Consider the following 9840-nt stretch of genomic DNA (forward strand, 5'->3'; position numbering starts at 1 on the left):
GGATTAAATCTGGGATTGCCAAGGTAACGAACGGGGTTCTGGCTCATCCGAGCTTGGGTGAATCACTCATGCGCCGTGTTTTGACATCAGTGGCAGTGGTGGAGCCTTCTGAAAACCAGGCCATTAACTTTCACTGCCCTTCATTTGAAGCAGGACTAATATCTGCTCCCATGTCGTGCTTTGGGATCCTCGGAGGGCTACGGTCTCGGCAATGAAATCGGGACCGTTATCCATAGTCCCGCTAAGCAGAATGGCGCTTGGTTTCCAGGACGTGCCAATGGCTTGCAGACCTCTCTGTTTCACCAATGTCGGGGTGCTGGTTGCTTAGTGACTTGCTGCTCTCTGATTGGCTTGGCGAATATCCTGCTTCAACCAGTCAGAGACCAATCTGTGCCATGAAACATACACGTTTTCAAAGTCGCATACACTTAAATCAGCTAGTTCGGCACTTATGTAATGTGAAAATTGTCAAACTTGGGTGCCTGGCACTGTGCACCTACATTAGTATTTATGCAGCTAATCGTGACTTGATTTTTTTTTTGGAGATGTTGAGCACTCACTGTTCCCTCTTTGAAATGAAAAATCAAGCCACTAATGGGTGCCTAAAAATACGGATTTGGGTGGCAAACTTCAGCTATCTGAGCTCGGAAATTTTGATTGAAACTAATTTTGTTTTTATTCATCACCAGATTTTCAAAATCTTACTCAGTGCCTAGCTGCGTTTTTAGACACCTTAATACCTCTGAAAACTTGGCCTGTAATAACTAGGCTCCACTGTGTAGTAATCTTGGAGCCACAGATTCCATTGTCAATAGTGGTTTTGCAAAAATCCCGAGGGGAAGGGGAGAATAGCTTTTTATTGCAATCTGTCCCAAATGCATCACTGTTTCCCACCCCCCAAACCCCGAAAGACTTGTTTCGATGTCCAGTTTTTCAATATTTGCAGAATAGAGATTGGTTAAAGGGTGGGGAATTCAGTTATGTGACGTCCCATTAAATTCTGTCCTAAAAATAGAAACAAGCACGTTTTCTTAACTGCTTCTTGAAAGCGGCTTATTCCTCCCTGGGGAGAATGCCAGGCTGAGCTGGGAATGAGTGTAGTACCCCACTGACGTCGGCCCACGTGGATCTCCTCACAGGATTGGGGTGTAAGGTTTTGTAGCCAAAATGTTCCCTGAAACTAACATTAAACACTTCTGAGGACTCTTTCATCTAGTAAAGGCCTTTAATGCTGCTGCCCATCACTGTAGTATCTGGGCACCTTCCACGTAAAATCAATAGCAATAGCTAAGGCCTTAATGGACTTCATGGAGTCTCTGACTCTTTCCTCATTGGAGGGGTGAAAACTTTGCTTGGGGTATGGTGGTTGGTTTTGATTTTCGTTAATTTCCCCCCTTTTGTGTGTGTGTGTGTGGGCGTTATAAGGGGATGTCTGTGTAGAGTCATTCTCATGGCAGAAGATTTTGCTGCATTTCTGAATGATAGTTTCAGCTGATCTCCTTTCTTACCTGCGCCACCCTCAGGCTCTCACATCTAGCGTGCCCCGGCGATGGGAGAGCCTGAGGGTGGGGAACTTTACAGGGCTTCCCAAAACAGGGATTGAAGAGCCGGCTCGAAGTGGGGGTGGCTGTGCTTGAGATCGAGAAGGTGTAGGCTGGCTCATTCTGGACAGAGTGGCCTTGCAGAGTGGATCCTGCAGAAGGGAGGAAGTTTTCCAGCATCTGAACATGTAACTCTCCTTGGGAACTGGGTCTCCGTCTCGAGGTGGCTGTTGTGTTCCTAAACTAAAGGCGACCGTTGCTCCAGCGGTGGCTGTGTAGTGCTTACTGCACCAGGACTGGGTTATTCGGGGAGAATCTGTTATCTCCTGCCAATAGGGGATTATGAGCAGCATTCGTGGGTCCTCTAGAACTGGAGATGGAAAACGTTCTGTTTTCTTAATGCAACCATGTGCTGTGGAGACAGCAGCTCACCCCACCCCCCTGGAATAATTCAACCCTCCTCTAAAATTCCCCCTGGAGTAATTCAACCCTGCTCTAAAAGCAACCATCTAAACAGCATTGGAAGCAGCACGCCTGTATCTTGATTGTGCTCAAATGGATGAGTAAAGGGATGGTTCTTTGAACTGCAAACTCCCCCTGGGTCTGGTGAATCCAGCTGTGCTCTCTCCTTCTGACACGCTCTCCCCAGTAAGTTAGGTTCTGCTGGCCAGGTCAGGCTTTCGGTGACGCCCATGCCACCACGCTGCCAGGAGGGTTTGTACAGGTGTCACTGAAGGGTTGAGTAGCCTTGTCTGCAATGGGAGTTTGCCCCCGTTACAGCTGTCGGTGGCTAGTGATTGGTGTAGCAGCACCAGTGCAAACCCTGGTTCTTTGGCAGCAGCTGCTCTCGCTTGCTTGAAGCTCGGGTCAGCTGCGCTGGTGTCAGTGGAAAGTGGTCGCAGTTGGCCTGTCTCCAGGAGGAATTTGCAGGTGGTGCAGCTGACTTGGGGGCAACTCCAGTGTATGCGGGTCCTACATTAACTGCTCTGATACGCAAGGAAGGATAGAATCCAGCATCCTCCACTCATGGCTGAGTTGGGAGTGAGTTTAATCAGAGGGAAGCGTGGTCAGATCCGACCGTGGCTCCAAGGGGTTGGTAGATTGAGATTTACGGGGGTGATGTAACTTGGATCAAGCCAGCGAACAAATTCCAAAACTAGACAAGGCAAGCTGCGTTTTAACCTGTGCTAAGTGGGCAGAGCTAAGGCCGAGCCTATCTTAACACACAAACCACATCTCTACATCCTAGCCTAGACAAAGCCGAAAGGGAAGAAACAAGACTCTGGTCGGGTCTCTGCTAAAGTCTTCTGCTGGCGTAGCTGTGTCAGTCAGGGCATGATCTCTGATTGGCACAGCTGTGCCCTCAGAAACCTCCAGTGGAGAAGCAGCTGTACTAGCAACGCTTGGTTTTTACCAGTATAATTTGTTTCACTTGGTCCTGGTGGTTGGGGTGGTTGGAGGATAGCAGTGCAAGGCACAGCTGTGCCAGTATAGCTGTGTCCATATTAGGAGTACTTTGCTTCTACGGTATGTTGGTTTTCCTTTCCCTGTGAAGCGCTCAGTGTAGACATGGTCTCTGCATGGGCTCAAGTAGCCAATCTGGGGAATAAGAAGGAATCACTTGAACACAGTTCATTTCAGAGCACTGAACCTGATCGGTGAAACTGACACACCTGACAGGTATGTTTCTGGACCAGTTGACAATAAGCTTTTTTTGGACATAGTCAGGGTTTTTTGGTTTTGTTTTAAAGTGTGATCCTGAACTTGCTTTGCACATAAACCCGAAGTGTGTGTTTTGCTGAGACCAATATATTGCTCCTTGTTAATTCCTACTTTCTATGAAGTTAAACATGAACTTAATCATTTGGATTTGGAAATCCTGTCTGTTGAGGAATAATTGCTCTCATTCCGGTTGCCAGCTTGACCTGGATTTCCAGGTGAGGCTTTTAACTGGAGATGAGTCTAGGCCAAAAATCTGATCTGTACTTTTTGGCTCAGTCTTGTTGTGAGTCTTAACAGAGCAGGCTCAAAAAGGGCTTGTCTACATGGAGTAGTCATTCTGGAATAAGGTAGTGTATGAATTTAACACTATGGCTGTTGTGGGATAGCTACTCTGGTCAGTTTCCCCTCATAGACAAGCCGTAAGAGAAGGATCTGGGAGGCCAGCTTGAATCTTGAAATGTTCTTTTGTGAATTGCATATGAAATCCTTCAAAGATTTTGGCTCTGGGTATGCAGCAGCTACCTTTTTGTCTTGACATTGTAAAATTGTACAGACTTATTGCACTGTATTTATAAGGGGAACCACCTTTCTACACTTTTTTTTTTAAAGTGAGTCTATTTAAGTCATTCCTGGGGTGGTTCTCCTGAAGTCCAGCTTGGCGTTGTTGTAGGTGTGAATGTGTTTATTTTGGAAACTTATGGCACTTGATAATAAATGAATAAAAATGCTTTTTTGTTTTTTGGAGCTGATATTCTCTTTAAAGAAACCAATCCATTTGCAGTGTGTGTGAGAGAGAGAGAGAGATGCTGCAGATTCAGTATGATCTTAAAGTGAGGGTGGAGAGAGAAGGTTGGGCTAGTGGTGGTTTTCGAAGGACGCTGCTAAGGAGTGGCATTGAGTTCCATGCCCCACCTGTTCCAACCCAGCTAGAGAGAGGACCTGGCAATGAATAGATGATGCAGGAGGGAAATAGAATGGGGCAGAGCTGCGTGGCGGGAACTTTCTATATTCAATCTTGCATTTTCACATGTGCTTGTTGCTAGCCGTCCACTTAATACAAAGCCCTAGACAAGCTCTTTCATTGACGAGAGATCTGGCTCATGGAGAGTGAGCATTTCCGCTCCCTGTGATCTCTGGGGAGGGGGGAATGACCCTATTGCCTGCCTGGCCTAGGACATCATTACAGTGTGGTGATTCATGCCCCCCAGGGGCTGGAGTTGGTGGATTGAAGCAATGGCCAGAGCTGAGGTGGTGAAGGGATCATCTCCCATTTCCAGCTCCTTGCCCGGGCCGGTGGCTGGGTTCACAATCACCTTCCACCTGGAGGATTGGAGGGGGGATGCAAAATAGTCCTGTGGGCTTGGAGGGCCATAACTGCCCCGTGCAGCTCTGGAGATTGCAGGGAAATGTTGGCATTGAAGCCATCTGTCCTTCCTTCCTGACTCCGTTCATTGCCTTGCTCATGGCAGAACCTGCTATCGTGGGTTGCTAGACTGAGGGACATGGAGACAGATCTGGCCATTCCCAACGGTGGCTGGTACCAGAGGAAGGTGCAATTGCACTTGTGGTAGCTGTTATGGGATAACCTCCCCCAGGGGAAGCGTTTTCCTGACCACAATAGTTAGAGCTGGTCTCATGCCCAGAAGCCTGGAGGGGTCAGATCCCTTCCAGAAGTCTTACCTTTTTAAAATCTTTGTGACACCTCTGGATGTTCTTGTTCTCAATCTAAATTCCTTGCTTTGAACTTGCTAGGATGTTGGGGGGTCCCTATGATCTTGTGGCAATGAGTTCCACAGGTGAATTCGTTAGCTGCTTAACCAACTGCCTGTGTAACTCACCATTATAGCGTTGTTCCTTCCCAGCTGTGTGGTGGCGAGGGAGCTGTCCTTCGCAAAATGATGTGGTCTGCTCCTGACCCAGCCAAAGTTGGATGATGAGGTGCAGCTGAGATAAATGCATCTGCCTGACTTGGACAGTACCCTAAAATCAGCCAGTGACTGATTCCTCCTGGGGTTCTCCCCAGCATTTAGAGAGCTCCACAACAAAGGAGCCTTGGTTAAAGCACCCCCATGTCCCAGCCAAGTCCTGACAGAACCTGGGGACTCAGGACTTGTGTCCACACAGAAGCTGCACTGGTTGAACTTAATTCAGTTCCGTTTGTGTGTGGGTGCTTTATCGGTTTAAATCCAGCTTACATCAGTTTAGCAAGCAGCCATACCTAAGCCACTGCAGCTCTGGGTCCAGAACAGGTCTAAGAATGGATCAGTCCCAGGCTCTAGTTCTCTGAGGTTTTTTCCAGGGGTGCTGGGCACCCCCAACAACCACTGAAACTATAACGAGGAGACCCAGCTGCGCGGGAACAATGCCTGAGAGCCGACGGGTGCAAATAACAGCAGCAATGCCAAGCGCTTTTCATCTGCCGATTGCCAAGCGCTTGAGAAAGGCGGTTAGTATCCTTATCTGCGTTTTACAGATGGGGAAACTGAGGCACGGAGGTGCACAACTTGCCCAAGGTCACCCGGCTGGCCAGTGGCAGAGCTGGGAGTAGAGTCCGGGCACAGTCAGATGGGCCACGGGGGGCTTCTGATGGTGTGATGTGGATTCTGTGACAAACTGCCCGGCGTGCGGCTGCATTAAGCTGTGTGCAGAGAGCTGTGATAGCCGGACTATGCATTGGCCAGGAGGGGAGGGTGGGGATGCAGCAGCTCTAAGGCCATGTCTATACTGGAGAGCTCACGGCGGCACAGCTGATACCGATGCAGCTGTGCCGCTGTCAGATCGCTGGTGGAGCCGATTTATGCCCGTGGGGGAGAACCCTCCCATCGGCATAACAAAACCACCTCCACCAGCGTGGTAACCGTGTTGCTGCCTGTGGGCAGGGCTCGGGTTCCTAGGGGCAGGGTACTCGGAGCTTACTCCGTAGCTGTGGAACTCGGGCTACTGCCACAGGGGCCCAAACCATGGAGCGAGGTGCTTAATTTCAAGTTTTAATCAAGTTTAAGAGCTTTTTGGCTTGGGTGTTTTAGCCCGTAGTGCCGCCTCGTGGCTAAGTGTTGAAATTGCAAGGAGGGGAGCTATTCAGGCAGAGGCCAGCAGCCTGCCTTGGCCTTTTGGAGCTGAGTTTCTCCAACCGGGCAACCCTCACCTCCCCACACAGGGAGAGAAGCATGGGCCCCTGCAGGTCCAGCGTCCAGCACATGCTCACGCCAGCTCTTGCCCGGCTGGAAGGCTGAGACGCTACTTTTCAAAGCCCTTTTTCTTCGTACTTGCAACAAAGCGCTGGGACTTGGCGCCCTGTCGTCAGGGTTGGGTCGGCCTGGGCAGCTGCAGGGCAAGCTTCCTCTGCCCTGCCCTGCCCTGCCCGGAGGTCTGACCTCGGTGCTTGAGTGCTCCCGCTGGCCTGAGGGGCCTGCTGGGTCTCCATGCCCTGCCCCTCTGCTGAGAGCCCCTGGGGGGGGGGGTATCCAACGGCGATAAGGGTATCTCTTATGGAGCTGAACTGAGCCCCACAAGCGATTTCCCGCTGAGCACCCCACAGCCACCACCTCCGAAGGGAGAGTTACCATGGATCAGTAACTTCGGGGAAAAGCAAAACGCCCCTTTCTTAGTCCCTCTGCCAGCACAGTTAACCCCTAGAAGCCTGAGCTGCTCTAACTGGGCACCCGGCCGTCTTATCGCTGTGCAGAGCCAGGGAGAAAAACCTAGGGCCCATTTAATCAATGTCAGGTGCCTGGATCCCTTCCAGGCAACTTAAACATGTACACGCCTGGCACTGGCCTTCCCATCAACCACTGCTCCCAATGGCCTGTCCCACTCCTGCATGGCTGGGGCTCGTATCTGATCCTTCAGGGGAAGTGTGAGTGTGAGAGAGAGAACAAATCACAACTCCCTAATGCTTCTAACCCTCCTAAAAATTCCTCCTTGCCTTTCCCTGCAGCAGATGCCCTGAGGCGTGAAATCTGAAACAGTTATGCAAATCTAGGCAAAGGTAAGGGGTGGTTAAACCGTTGAGGGCTTCCTGCCTCTGTTGTGCATGGGATTGCAGCTCTGAAAACTCAGGGGAATTGTACCCCTTAGCTCTCTCCGCCGCTGCTCAGCCACTCCCAGTAATCCCTTTGAAGGGGCTGGTACAGTTTGGGGGTCCTGTCTTTTTGCCCACGATCCCTTGTAAAATAAGTTTGTCTGAGGGCAGCGTGAGGGAGCAGGCGCATTTGATCCTGCCTGTCGTACAGGCCATTATGCACGAGGAGGGGAGCTCTATATAATCCCAGGTTTAGACTCGGCTGGGAATTGCTGTTGCAGGGCGGGCTATAAAGAGAGATTTGCACCAGTGCAGTCATTCCTAGTTTGAAGGAAGGGCAATGACTCGCCCGGGCAAATCATGGCTGCTGGCATCTGTGCCCATCCGTCCTGGGAGTTTGCGTTCATGCAGCTGGCAGGATTCTGGGGGGATTCTTTACGCTATGGATGGGACTATTACAGCAGTTTTTACCCTGTGGTCTGTGGACCCCTGGGGGTCTGCACCTCTTCAAATTTTTGTAGGGGTCTGCAAATGAAAAAAGGTTGAAACCCCTGGACTATTACAAAGAATCCACCAGCAGAGGGAATGGATCATTAACATAACCCCTCTCTCATGCTTCCCAAGAGGTTAAGTACGACTGATCTCCGTTTTACAGATGGGGAAACTGAGGCACAGAGAAGGGAAATGGCTTGCCCAGGGTCACCTAGCAGGCCAATGGCAGAGCTGGGAATAGAGTTTCAGGCTGGTGCTCTATCCACTAGGTCACACTGTCCCCCCAGTTGGTGCCTGTCTGACTGATGATGGCACATGGGATGTGGGGGGTGGTGGCGATCCCTGTGCTTTAGCGGCATGTGAGGCATTTGGTGCCCACGTGGGAGGGTGTGTGAGAGAAATTTCCCCCCTCTCTCTCTCTTCCCCCTCTGCCCCGTCTGTTCCTGCAGGTCCAGTCCTGGTGGAGGAGAGTCTGGGATTTCCCTCCATCACCCCCTGCTGAGAAGAATGTGAGATTTCGCTGCGGAGGGAGCTGCCTGCCAGGCTCCCCGTTTGATCTCCTCATCTCCAGGCTGTTTGGAGGTAACTGCATGCATGAATACAGGTGCCCTTGACCACTCCTAACCCTTGGCTTTCCCTGCGTGCCAGCTCCAGACTCCTCCCCAGGGCCTTCTGACAGGTCCCTGCCATGGGGGGTGCTAGAGATTAGGCACCTCTGTTCTGCTACTCCCTGTGCCTCAGTTTACCCATCTGCAAATTAGTGTCATGACAGAGCATGTAAGTGTGGGGGGAGGGGTGGGAGGCATGCACGGAGGCTTAATAAATGCTTGTGGAGTGCTCATGGTCCGGCTATTGGGGGGTTCCGCATCTGCAGGCCCTGGCATTGGCTGGTGAGGTCAGGCCCCTGCCCGTGGGCGTTCTCCCTGGTCGTGGCAACGTGAGATTCTTGCACTGGGCTCTGCTGGTGCTTGCTGGCGTCTGAAGACAGAGGACAAAGTCTGGTAAGAGACAATGTTGGTAAATCCTGAGGTGTGGGGTAATTCAGCTCGGTGAGGCCGGCTTTCAATAACCGAGGGCTGCAGGTTAGCAGTGGGGTGGATTGGTAGAGTTGGATGGAGGCTGGGGATCTGGAATTACAGGGAATGCAAGTATGGATTAGAAGAGCGGTGGGTGAGGCGCCCTGGGCTGGCCTAGCCGGGACCATGAGTTGGAATTGAGGGCCCCAGATCTGGAATAGCCGGGGGTGCTACAGATTGGGATTGAGGAGCATGATGGAATTGATCCAGCCTATAAACTCAACAGCTCCCAGCCCTCTCTGCTCTTTGCCCTGCCTGCGCCATTGCAGGAACCCTTCCCATGAGAGCTGGGTGGCAAATGGGTTTCTCTTCCCGTGAAATCAGAGACTTTGAACTACGAGGAAAAACTTCCTAACCATACGGGGCATTAAAACATTGACTTGTTTAACACTGCGCTTGTCTCGACATTTTTAAAATGAAACGTTTCAATGGTTTTGCTTTGAACTGACTCCTTGTTTCAAAGCTCCCTGTCAATTTATTTGTTTAGTTTTATAAAAAAAAAAGTTGTAAAAGGGTCGACATGGAAATGAAACGTTTCAATTTTGTCCCCCTGTTTCAGTTTTTGACCTGGAATGATTTTAGTTCTGTACTTTTTGATTGACAAGGTCATTGGTGGGCTGATGCAACCATTTTTCTGGAGTTGCAGCAAACTAGAATAACCTGTTGCTCACCCAGCTCTGACCGTGAGTTTAAATCTCACCTCTTCTAAATGCTGTTTAAATTCCTGTGTAATTCACTATTCTAACCAACTAAGGCCAGGAACCCCACCCCCATGAGCCGCTGAACAGTCTCCTGCCTCCATTTTTAAAATAAACTAGCCGAGAGTTTATGCAAGGTCACGGCAAGCCCACAACCCACTGCTCTGAGAGGAGACCTCAGTCTTATCTGCTGCACCACGCTGCCTTTCAGAGCGACAGGGCAACCAACGCCAGTTCAATCTCCACCCGCACGTCTCTCTCTGAGCCATGAATAGAACCAGGATTCCTGA

The 9840-nt window shown here is 50.5% G+C and overlaps 1 long non-coding RNA gene across 1 annotated transcript; it reads left to right on the forward strand.

The window, feature by feature from the left end:
• The first annotated feature begins 368 nt into the window (after positions 1–368).
• Positions 369–9840, forward strand: LOC137141746 (uncharacterized). The gene is made up of 4 exons (XR_010916721.1): positions 369–3221; positions 8226–8358; positions 8651–8777; positions 9762–9840. It is a non-coding gene; the product is annotated as an uncharacterized lncRNA (long non-coding RNA).

This window comes from Emydura macquarii, unplaced genomic scaffold (assembly GCF_026122565.2).
Source record: "Emydura macquarii macquarii isolate MOO-44397 ecotype Brisbane River unplaced genomic scaffold, CSIRO-AGI_Emac_v2 contig_3113, whole genome shotgun sequence".
Lineage (NCBI taxonomy): Eukaryota > Metazoa > Chordata > Testudines > Chelidae > Emydura > Emydura macquarii.